The sequence below is a fragment of the Salmo trutta genome, chromosome 39 (assembly GCF_901001165.1).
Source record: "Salmo trutta chromosome 39, fSalTru1.1, whole genome shotgun sequence".
Classification (NCBI taxonomy): domain Eukaryota; kingdom Metazoa; phylum Chordata; class Actinopteri; order Salmoniformes; family Salmonidae; genus Salmo; species Salmo trutta.
This window is the reverse complement of record NC_042995.1, coordinates 20,022,379-20,035,551: the sequence shown is the minus strand read 5'-3', so window position 1 is coordinate 20,035,551 and position 13,173 is coordinate 20,022,379.

Below are 13,173 nucleotides of genomic sequence, written 5' to 3'. Positions count from 1 at the left end.
AGTGTGTTAGGAAGGTTTAGGTGTGTAGAAGAGGAGGGACCTTTTGTTTATTTTCATTACTTGGACCCCGATCCCAAACATTCCCTTCTCTTACCTTCCCTTGTTGTTGTTTTGTGTCTTATTGATTATTTATGGGTGTGTTATATTGTTTATTTTAAATAATTTACTAAACATCCCCTGAGGGTTAAAATTGAGTTCAGGTTGTGGTCTGATTTATTTATCGCCCATTGCACCCCACATTTCTTCCCATTTCATCCTTGTTACCTGGTGTGTTTAGGCCCAGGCATTTACGTCTCCTCCTCAGACGAGCTACACCCGAGGGGAGAACGTAATATGGGGGCTCATCCGGGATATTTATTGATCCAGCTTGTGCCCGCACACTAGGGTAGTAAAGGTGAATTGGGTGGTTGTTGTGTTTGGTGTAGTGTTTAGTGCTGTGTAGTAGTTAGGTGGTGGATTTAGAATATGGCCAACTTTAACCTGGAGTTTTTTCTGGATAACCCAACGTGGGAGGGTTTTGAGAATTGTAGGAGAGTGGATTTAGAGACTTTGGCAGACCATTTCGATATCTCCGTGCCAAGGGGATTTGTTAAGGCGGAGGTAAAGGCATTGGTATTAGCGGTGCTGATGGAAAAGCAGGTGTTGGTTTTGCCTCGGCCTACGGTTGGAGAGGTGGTGGATGCTCTGGGTACCCCGTCTAGGCCCGACGATGAGGTCGAGTATAAGGCCCCGGCCACCTTGCCTCGATTTGACCCTCTTTCTCCTATGCCTACAGCTGTACATTTACAAATGGAGGCAGAAGAGCGAGCACAAATCCGAAAGGATGAGCTACATCTCAAGTTGGAGATGCGCCGACTGGAGTTGGAAGCAGAAAAGGACCTTAAGATAAGGCAGATGGACTTCGAAATGCGCAAATTGGAATTAGAGGCAGAGATGGCGAGGCTGGCTGCTGTCCCTGCCGTTTCCAATAGTGTGTTTTCCACCCTAGGATCTGTCTCTACCTTTGACATTAGCCGGCATATTGCTTTAGTTCCACAATTCCGTGAATCTGAGGTTGACTCTTACTTTTGTGCATTCGAACGCATAGCAGTGGCTTTGAATTGGCCTAGGGATGTGTGGCCGCTTTTACTCCAATGTAAATTGTCCGGTAAAGCGCAGGAGGTATTGGGTACTCTTTCTCTCGCTGATAGTCTTAATTACGACATAGTTAAGGCTACTGTGCTCCGTGGGTATGAGCTTGTGCCGGAGGCTTATAGACAAAAGTTTAGAAAGCACTCCAAATCCTCTATTAAAACTTTTGTTGAATTCGCTAGAGAAAAGGAGTCTCTCTTTGACAAATGGTGCTCAGCGAGTAAAATCCATGACTTTGAAGGTCTTCGTGAATTAATGTTATTGGAAGAATTTAAAAACAGCCTCCCAGAGCGGTTGGTTGTATACATTAATGAACAGAAAGTGTTAAAGTTATCTGACGCCGCGGTGCTTGCAGATGAATTTGTGTTAACACATAAAACGGTGTTTCCCACACCCCGTAGTGAGACTAGACCGGTTGTATCCTCTTCTGTCTACTATTCACCCCGTTACTCAGGAAGTACACGGCTGAATCAAAAGGAGGACCGCACATGTTTTTACTGTCATAAAGTAGGACACGTAATTTCGGAATGTATGTCTCTAAAACGCAAGTCACCAGCTTCAACCCCTAAACTCCATAAAAGTGTGGGTTTGATTAAAGTAACCAATAAGAGCTCTGTAAAGGAGAGTCCTGAAGTTGTACTAAGTTGTCCTGATCACACGTACGACCCGTTCATATTTAAAGGCTTTGTTTCCCTGACAGGTGATTCTGGAGACCAAAAGCCAGTTTTGATATTGAGAGATACTGGTGCAGCTTAGTCTGTAATTCTCTCGAGTGTTCTGCCCTGGTCAGAAGAGTCTTATTGCGGCTCTAGTGTATTATTGAGGGGGATCGAAATGGGTTGTGTGCCTGTTCCGTTACATACTGTCCATTTGACTTCTGATCTAGTGAGTGGATATTTCAGAATCGGTGTACAGTCCGAGCTTCCCGTAAATGGGGTTGACCTAATCATGGGTAACGATCTAGCAGGAGGCAAAGTTGTGCCTGTGTTAGAAGTGCTAGACAAGCCTGATGCTCAGTCAAGTGCTGATGTTTTGGGAACTACGTTTCCCGAAGCATTTCCAGCGTGTGCAATTACGCGTGCGCAGTCACGTCGCTTAGGTACCATGGTAGACTTAGCTGACTCTGTGCTTGCACCTATGTTGAATGGGGAAGATATTCAGTGTTCTACTCCTGTGTTCCCAGTGAGTTCTGATCATGATGATGGAAATAAAGACAAGACAATGGCTTCCTCGGTGGACTGTTTAAGGTTGCCAGTTACTCGGGAGGAGCTAATAGCTGCCCAGATAGAGGATGTGGGCTTGGCAAAATGTTTTTCCTCCATGTTACCTTTGAGTGAGAAAAACAGGAAAGGTGTGACGTATTTCCTTGAGAAGGGGCTTCTGATGAGAAAATGGACTCCCCGTGCTGACCTAGAAAATGATTGGAGTTCCGTTTGCCAGATTATAGTTCCTGCCCCGTTTCAGACGAAGGTGTTGTCCCTAGCTCATGATATTCCCTGGTCTGGTCATCTAGGGGTGACTAAAACCTACGACCGTATCCTCCGTCATTTCTTCTGGCCGGGAATGAAACGGGATGTGGCTCGTTATTGCCGTACATGTAGTACTTGCCAAGTGGTGGGGAAACCTAACCAGGTTATTTCCCCGGCTCCTCTCTGCCCGATTCCGGTCATGGGAGAGCCGTTTGAGAAGGTAATCATCGACTGTGTTGGTCCCTTACCCAGGACTAAGTCGGGTAATCAATTCTTGTTAACAATAATGTGCACTGCTACAAGGTACCCAGAGGCGATTCCTATGCGTAAAATCACAAGTAAGGCAATTGTGAAGGCGCTGATTAAGTATTTCTCTACCTTTGGATTTCCAAAAATTGTACAGACGGATCAAGGCACAAATTTTACATCAAAATTGTTTGGAAGTGTGTTGAAGTCCTTGTCAGTGTCCCATCAGATGTCTAGCGCTTATCACCCAGAGAGTCAGGGCGCGCTGGAACGTTGGCATCAAACGCTAAAAGCTATGTTGCGTAAATACTGTATGGACACAGGAAAAGATTGGGATGAGGGGGTGCCCTACGTGCTGTTTGCTATTCGGGAGACCGTACAAGAGTCTCTTGGGTTTAGCCCATCTGAGCTAATCTTTGGTCATACCGTGAGAGGGCCTCTCAAGGTACTGAAAGAACAACTTATGGCTGATGATTCAGTTGGGTCCTCTACTAATGTACTAGACTATGTTAGTCAAGTTCGGGAGCGGTTGCATGACGCCTGTGCTGTAGCCAGAGAAAATCTGTCTTCCACACAAAAGAAAATGAAACGTCATTTTGATGTTAAATCTGTCTCGTTCTTTTCAACCAGGTGACCAAGTATTGGTGTTGTTGCCGGTACCCGGCTCGTGTCTCTCTTCCAGTTTCTCTGGTCCATATGTGGTGGACCGAAAACTCAGTGATACTGATTATGTTATCAAAACGCCAGACCGTAGACGACCATTCCGGGTATGTCACGTTAACATGATTAAAGCCTATCTTGTTAGAGGTGGTATCGAGTCTCCCATTACCAGTGAAAAACCTGTTGTATCCTCTGTTGCTTTTGTGAGCCTGGTTAATCACCCAGGAGTCAGCATAAATGATGAGGACGGTTTGGTGATGCGGAATACTCCTGAGCAGTGTGCTCGTTTGTGTAATTCGGAGATGGTGGCGTCTCTCCCAACCCATTTGTTGCATTTGAATGATCAGCAGAGGGCTGATATTGAATTACTAATCGCTGATTTTCCAAGTCTCTTTCAGGATGTTCCCAGTCGTACCAATGTGTTGAAACATGATATAAATGTAGGTGATGCTGCTCCAATCAAACAGCACCCTTATCGTGTGAATTCAATCAAGAGAGGAGTGATGAAGAAAGAGGTAACTTATTTACTGGAAAATGAGATGGCAATCCCCAGTGGCAGTCCATGGAGTTCCCCCTGTCTGCTGATTCCAAAGCCTGACGGGACTCAAAGATTTTGCACTGACTACAGGAAAGTGAATAATGTAACTATACCTGACTCATTCCCTTTACCTCGTATGGATGACTGTTTAGACACCATTGGATCGGCTGCATATGTTACGAAGCTTGACTTGTTAAAAGGATATTGGCAGGTGCCTTTAACCCCTCGTGCCTCTGAGGTGTCTGCTTTTGTAACTCCTGACAGTTTCTGCCAGTACACAGTGATGGCTTTTGGAATGAGGAATGCTCCGGCCACGTTTCAACGTTTGGTAAATATTGTGTTGGCTGATGTTCCTGATTGTACAGCATATCTGGATGACCTGGTTGTTCATTCGACTACCTGGCTTAATCACATGAGCACATTGAGGGCTGTGTTTGCACGCTTGGACAACGCTTCTTTGACCCTTAACTTAGCCAAATGTGAGTTTGGAAAGGCAACTGTTACATATTTGGGTAAAGAGGTGGGTCGGGGTCAGGTGCGTACCGTAACAACTAAGGTGGATGCTATCACCCGGTTTCCTGCCCCTGCCACTCGCCGAGAACTACGCAGATTCTTAGGCATGACGGGTTATTATCGTACATTTTGTAGGAATTTCTCAACAGTTGTAGCCCCAATGACTAGGTTACTCAGTCCTTCAGTGTCCTTTGAGTGGACCGCTGAGTGTCAATCTGCTTTTGACTCTGTAAAAGCACTATTGTGTACTTCTCCTGTTCTTTCTGCCCCTGATTTCCAGAAACCATTTAAGTTGGAGGTGGATGCCAGTTCAGTGGGTGCAGGTGCTGTACTATTACAGGAACACGATGGTCTAGATCACCCAGTTTGTTATTTCTCTCGAAAATTCAACAGCTGTCAGTCACGTTATTCCACTATCGAACAGGAGACCCTGGCGCTGTTATTTGCCCTACAATTTTTTGAAGTTTATGTTGGCTCCAGTGTTTTGCCTGTTGTGGTATACACAGACCACAACCCTTTAACTTTCCTGAGCCGCATGTATAACCACAACCAACGTCTTATGCGTTGGGCGTTGGTTATACAGGGTTATAATTTAGAAATTCAGCACATAAAGGGTTCAGAAAACATAGTTGCGGACGCTTTGTCCCGTGCTTAGTTAAAAAAAAAAAAGATAAGTAATAATAGAACCAGGCCTTGATAACTTTGGTGATGTAAGTAGTTGGTATTATTAAAAAAATATGTATGTAAGGGTTTTATCATAAACCCAGGGGTTTACTCTTTTTTTGTGGGGGGCGTGTTACGTGTTACGTTTTTCTTGTTCCCCATTTTCCCCTGTTAGTGTGTTTGTCCTGAGCATTACAGGTGTACCGAGTTGCGGCTAACGATGGTGGGCGTGGCTGTAGCTGATTACAGAGAGGATATCTGTTTGCTGTGTGAGAAGAGAGGAGGGGGAGAGAGAGGACACTTGTTTTTTGTTTGATTATTTGTGTTAATTTCTTTGTTTGTTTCAGCCTGTCCTCCTGAGGCGCTCCACCCTACCTAGGTCCTGGAGAAGGGAAAAGGTAGATCTGCCCATGGGTGTACATTCTCACGTAGATAACCCATTGTTTTATACACTAGGTTAGCCGGGCGGGTGTCACCCTTGTATTTTTCTTGGAACCAGGTAGGACAGTGGGTTAGGGTTTAGAATGTGTTAGGAAGGTTTAGGTGTGTAGAAGAGGAGGGACCTTTTGTTTATTTTCATTACTTGGACCCCGATCCCAAACATTCCCTTCTCTTACCTTCCCTTGTTGTTGTTTTGTGTCTTATTGATTATTTATGGGTGTGTTATATTGTTTATTTTAAATAATTTACTAAACATCCCCTGAGGGTTAAAATTGAGTTCTGGTTGTGGTCTGATTTATTTATCGCCCATTGCACCCCACATTTCTTCCCATTTCATCCGTGTTACCTGGTGTGTTTAGGCCCAGGCATTTACGTCTCCTCAGACGAGCTACACCCGAGGGGAGAACGTAGTAGGAGGGCAGAAGCAAGTCTCAACAAAATATGGGGGGAGTACATGGGAGGGGGAGGCAGGCCTCCTCAAAACATGCATGGGAGGGCAGAGGCAAGCCTAACCAAAATATGGGGGGAGTGCTATTTCTATTTTATCTCTCTGGCAGGCAAACACGCTCCCGTTAAACGCCTTAGAGTAAAACATATAACAAATCCTTGGTTCTCTACAGAACTTTCAGATCTTGTTATGATGATAAATCAGGCTTGGGCCAAGGCTAGAAAAACTGACTGTATCTGATAGGCAGTTTTTCAGGAAATTGAGAAATAGATGCACTTCCTCAATCAAGAAAGCTAAATCTAGATACTTTCTAAGTTCTATCTCAGACTCTGCTGGTGATCCGTCTAAAGCGTGGAAATTACTCTCCTCCCTTGCCTCAGTAAGTTGTGTCAGACTGGCATCACTACTGAGAAAATCTTTATAAGTGATGTTTTTAATCAGCATTTTATCTCGGCAAGGTCTGGAAGATGTGTCTTAAAGGCGGCCCATATATTCCTCCTTCACAAAGGTGGTGACCAGTGTGACCTAAATAATTCTCCCCATTTTCAAAGTCTCTACACTAGCAACAGTGGAGGCTCCTCAGAGGAAGAAGGGGAGGACCATCATCCTAAGTAAATATAATAAAAATTAAAATTGTGTAACATAAAAAAGTTGGCAATTGTAGATAAAACTATACTAAATATATTCACAAGACACACTGTTTTGCATTGAAGGTCTAAAGTAGCCTCAACAGCACTCTGTAGGGTAGCACCATGGTGTAGCCGGAGGACAGCTAGCTTCTGTCCTCCTCTGGGAACATTTACTTCCATACAAAACCTAGGAGCTTGTGGTCCTCACCCTCTTCCATAAACTTACACAGTAATTATGACAACTTCCGGAGGACGTCCTCCAACGTATCAGAGCTCTTGCAGCATGAAATGAACTGACATGTTGTCCACCCAATCAAAGGATCAGAGAATGAATCTAGTACTGAAAGCATAAGCTACAGCTAGCTAGCACCACAGTGCATAAAATGTGGTAGTATTATACTCAAAGAGAAAGACAATAGTTAAACAGTTTGGAACAAATTAATTTCTTAATAAATTAAGGAGAAGCAAGTGAGAGAGAGTTTTCACTTTTGTATTTTTGTTTTTCTTTTCACTTTAATTGTCACTTACTTAGCTAGCAAATGCAGTTAGCTAGCTACTTTAGCCTACTCAAACACCTGGCTCAAACAGAGAGGGACGCTATGTTACCTATTTGGCTATGGATATCCAAGACTGGAACTGTTCCAAGTCAAGGTAAGCTTTTGGTTTTATTAATTTATTCAGAGACTTCATCAATTGGCCTGGACCAGGCTGCGTGTAGCTGGTTTGAAAAGTATTTAAAGGACAGAACACAGTGTTTTTACTAACGGTGTAAAAATAGGTGTTTCTTGACATAACAAAGGGTGTCCCACAGGGATCGATTCTTGGTCCGGTTCTTTCCACTATTTAAATGACCAAATATTGGTTTATCTGTAAAAAAAAAAAATATATATATATATATATATACTTTCACCTGTATGCAGATGACACTGTGGTGTATACTACTGCCCCCACAGCTGACCAGGCTCTTTCAGAACTTCATTCTGTCTTTATTGCCCTGCAGAAAGCCTTTGTTGAACTGAAATTGGTACTTAATGCAAGTAACACCAAGTATATGCTATTTTCCAAATCACGTAAAAATGTATCTGTTGATTTATTCATACTTACTTTGCCTATAATATATGAGCATCTGGATTGACGAAAAGCTATCTTTCAAAAAGCATGTTGATGAATTAGTTAAGAAATTGAGAATTAAAATAGGCTTCTTCTAGGAAACTCCTTCCTCCTTAATTGTCCACCCCTCCCTCCCACGACGACATCCACTTTTCATTCACTCAGCCTATTGAGCAACTGGACCCACTCAAATAGAACTACCCCACTCCTTGATCTCTTTCTTCCCTATCTCTAAATGCTGCAACTAGTGAAGTCCGGCCACCTGCCAACCTGCCCGCTCAACCCAATCCCCTCCTCCCTGGAGGGGAAACCATCTTTGGAGACCTTTTCCCATTCCTCACTTCACTCATTAACTCATCCCTGACCACTGACTGCGTCCCCTCTAACTTCAAAATGTCCCGAGTCACTCATCTCCTCAAGAAACCAACATAGTCAATGAACTAATCACTGATCATAATCTTGATGTGATTGGCCTGACTGAAACATGCCTCAAGCCTGATGAATTTACTGTGTAAATGAGGCATCTCATTTATTTACATGCATCCCGCAAAGGCGGAGGTGTTGCTAACATTTATGACAGCAAATTTAAATTGACCAAAAGAAATTGACTGTGCTTTTGTCTTTTGAGCTTCTAGTCATGAAATCTATGTAACCTACTCAATCACGTTTTATAGCTACCGTTTACAGGGCCGTATACAGCATTCATCACTGACTCCCCTGCATTCCTGTTGGACCTTGTAGTCATGGCAGATAATATTCACATTTTAGTGACTTTAATATTCACATGGAAAAATCCACAGACCCACTCCAAAAGGTTTCCGGAGCCATCATCAACTCAGTGGGGTTTGTCCAACATGTCTCCGGACCTACTCAGTCATACCCTGGATCTAGTTTTGTCCCGTGGAATAAATATAGTGGATCTAAATGTTTTTCCTTAAAATCCAGGACTATCGGACTACCATCTTATTACGTTTGCAATCGCATCAAATAATCTGCTAAGACCCCAACAAAGGATCATCAAGAGCCGTGCTATAAATTCTCGGACAACCCAAAGATTTCTAGATGCCCTTCCAGACTCCCTCCACCTACCCAAGGAAGTCGGAGTACAAAAATTGGTTAACCACCTAAGGATCTAAACTTAACCTTGCGTAATACCCTAGATGCAGTCACACCCCTAAAAACAAACAACATTTGTCACAAGAAGTTTACTCGCTGGTATACAGAAAATACCCGAGCCCTGAAGCAAGCTTCCAGAAAATTGGAACAAAAATGGCGCTCTACCAAACTGGAAGTCTTCCGTATTGCTTGGAAAGACAGTATCGTGCAATATCGAATAGCCCTCACTGCTGCTCGATCATCCTATTTCTCCAACTTAATTGAGGAGAATAAGAACAATCCAACATTTATTTTTGATACTGTCACAAAGCTAACTAAAAAGCAGCATTCAACATGAGAGGACAGCTTTCACTTCAGCAGTGATAAATTCATGAACTTCTTTGATGAAAACATCATGATTGTTAGAAAGCAAACTACGTACTCCTCTTTGAATCTGCATATTTCTCCAAAGCTCAGTTATCCTGAGTCTGCACAGAACTGCCAAGATCTAGGATCAATGGAGACACTCAAGGTTTTTAATCCTGTATCTAGACACATTCATGAAAATAGTTATGGCCTCTAAACCGTCAAGCTGCATACTGGACCCTATTCCAACTAAACTACTGAAAGAGATACTTCCTGTGCTTGGCTTTCCTATGTTGAACATAATAAATGGCTCCCTATCCACCGGATGTGTACCAAACTCACTAAAAGTGGCAGTAATAAAGCCTCTCTTGAAAAAGCCAAACCTTGACCTGGAAAAGTTTAAAACTATCGGCATCTATTGAATCTCCCATACCTCAAAAAAAAATATGAAAACGCTGTTGCGCAGCAACTCACTGCCTTTCTAAAGACAAATAATGTATATGAAATGCTTCAGTCTGATTTTCGACCCCATCATAGCACTGAGACTGCACTCATGAAGGTGATAAATTACATTTTAATGGTTCGTCGGATCAAGGCTCTGCATCTGTCCTCGTGTTCCTAGATCTTAGTGCTGCTTTGACACCATTAATCACCACATTCTTTTGGAGAGATTAGAAACCCTAATTGGTCTACACCAGGGGTGGGCAATTCCAGTCCTCGAGTGCCTGATTGGTGACACAGTTTTGCCCCAGCCTCAGCTAACACACCTGACTCCAATAATCACCTAATCATGATCTTCAGTTAAGAATGCAATTTGATTAATCAGCTGTGTTTGCTAGGGATGGAGAAAAAGTGTGATACCAATCAAGAGGACTGGAGTTGCCCATCCCTGGTCGACACGGACAAGTTCTTGCCTGGTTTAGATCTTATCTGTCAGAAAGATATCAGTTCATCTCTGTGGATGGTTTGTCCTCTGACAAATCAATTGTACGTTTTGGCGTTCCTCAAGTTTCCATTTTAGGACCACTATTGTTTTCACTATATATACACTACCTCTTGGTGATGTCATTTGGAAACACAATGTCAACTTTCATTGCTATGCGGATGAAACACAGCTGTACAGTTCGATGAAACATGGTGAAGGCCCAAAATTGCCTACCCTGGAAGTATGTGTTTCAGACATAAGGAAGTGGATGGAGGCAATCGTTTTACTTTTAAATTCGGACAAAAGAGAGATGCTAGTTCTAGGTCCCAAGAAACAAAGATATCTGCTGTTGGATCTGACAATCTTGATGGTTGTACAGTCGTCTCAAATAAAACAGTGAATGACCTTGGCGTTACTTTGTGCCCTGATCTCTCTTTTGATGGACATATCAAGAATATTTCAAGGACAGCTTTTTTCCATCTTCGTAACATTGCAAAAATCGGAAACATTTTGTCCAAAAATGATGCAGAAAAGCTAATCCATGCTTTTGTCACTTCTAGATTAGACTACTAAATGCTCTAATCTCTGGTTACCCGGATAAAGTAGTAAATAAACTAGTGCTAAACACGGCTGCTAGAATCCTGACTAGAACCTATCACATTACTCCAGTGCTAGCCTCTCTACATCGGCTTCCTGTTAAGGCTAGTGCTGATTTCAAGGTTTTACTGCTAACCTACAAAGCATTACATGGGCTTGCTCCTACCTATCTCTCTGTTTTGGTCCTGCTGTACATTCCTACACCTACACTACGGTCACAAGAAGCAGGCCGCCTCTAAGCAAACAGCTGGATGCAGGGCTTTCTCCTATAGAGCTCAATTTTTATGGAATGGTCTGCCTATCCATGTGAGGGACTCAGTCTTGACCTTTAAGTCATTACTGAAGACTCATCTCTTCAGTAGGTCCTATGATTGAGTGAATTCTGGCCCAGGGGTGCGAAGGTGAATGGCAAAGTGACGAATCGCCCTTGCTGTCTGCCTGGTCGGCTCCCCTCTCTCCACTGGGATTATCTGCCTCTGACGCTATTACGGGGACTGAGCCACTGGCTTACAAGTGCTCTCCCATACCGTCCCTAGGAGGGGTGCGTCACTTGAGTGGGTTGAGTCAGACGTGTCCCGTTTTGCGCCCCCTCGGGCTCGTGTGGTGGAGGACATCTTCGTGGGCTATACTTAGCCTTGTCTCAGGGCCAGTAAGTTGGTGGTCTGTTTATCCCTCTAGTGGTGTGGGGGCTGTGCTTTGGCAAAGTGGGTGTGGTTATAAACTGCCTGGTTGGCCCTGTCCGGGGGTATTGTCGGACGGGGCCAGTGTCCCCCGAACCACCCGTCTCAGTCTCTATGCTGCAATAGTACATGTGCCTTGGGGCTAGGGATCATGCCTCAGGTCTACCTGGCCTGATGACTCCTGGGTGTCCCCAGTCCACCTGGTCGTGCTACTGCTCCAGTTTCAACTATTCTGCCTGCGGTTAGGGAACCCTGACCTGTTCGCCGGACGTTACCTTGTCCTGGACCTGCTGTTCGACTCTCTCGGTCTATGGCACCTGCTGTCTCGACCTCTGAATGCTTGTCTATGAAAAGCCAACTGACATTTACTCCTGAGATACTGACCTGTTGCATCCTCTACAACCACTGATTATTATATGACCCTGCTGGTCAAACATCTTGAAGAACAATCTGGCCTTAAATGTCCAAGTACTCTTATAATCTCCACCCAGCACAGCCAGAAGAGGACTGGCCACCCCTCAGAGTCTGGTTCCTCTCTGGGTTTCTTCCTAGGTTCATGCCTTTCAAGGGAGTTTTTCCTAGCCACCGTGTTTCCACATCTGCATTGCTTGCGGTTTGGAGTTTTAGGCTGAGTTTCTGTATAGCACTGTGTGACATTTGCTGATCGAAAAAGGGCTTTATAAATACATTTGATTGATTGACTTGACCCCTCTGACTGGTATCACTTCTTTCTTTTCCAACTCTCTCGCTATCTCCCTCAGAACGATCTTCTTGACCCTATCCAGTCAGGCTTCAAGACGGGTCACTCAACCAATATTGTTCTTCTCTGGGTCACGGAGGCTCTCCGGACTGACTTTCTCTCCTCTGTTCTCATTCTCCTAGATCTATCCACTGCCTTCGACACCATGAACCATCAGATCTTCCTCTTCACCCTCTCAGGGCTGGGCGTCTCAGGCTATGCACTCTTGGAGGCCGCTCCTATCAGGTGACGTGGAATCTGTGTCTGCACCACGTACTCTCACCACTACTGTCCCCCAGGGCTCGGTTCTAGGCACTCTCCTCTTCTCTCTATACACCAAGTCACTCGGCTCCGTCATATCCTCACATGGTCTCTCCTGTCATTGCTATGTGGATGACACTCTGCCTTTCTCCTTCCCCCACTTCTGACACCCAGGTGACATCAAGCATCTCTGCGCTGCCTGGCAGATATCTCAGCTTGGATGTCGGCCCACCATCTCAAGCTCTACCTCGACAAGAAAGAGCTGCTCTTCCTCCCAGGGAAGGCCTGCCCGCTCCAAGACCTCTCTATCATGGTTGACAACTCCAGTGTTCCCCTCCCAGAGTGCAAAGAACTTTGGCGTGACCCTTGATGACACCCTGTCGTTCTCTGCAAACAGCAAAGCAGTGGCTCACTCCTGCAGGTTCATGCTCAACAATGCTCTACATGCTCTAGAGTACGACCCTACACGCAGGTTCAAATCCAGGCTCGCTGTTGGCTGGGCTCCCCGCTTGTGCCATCAAACCCCTGCAACTTACCCAGAACGCTGCAGCCCGCATGATTTTCAACCTTCCCCAAGGTCTCCCATGTCATCCCACTCCTCCGCACACTCCACTAGCTTCCAGTCAAAGCTCACATCCACTACAAGACCATGGTATTGCCTA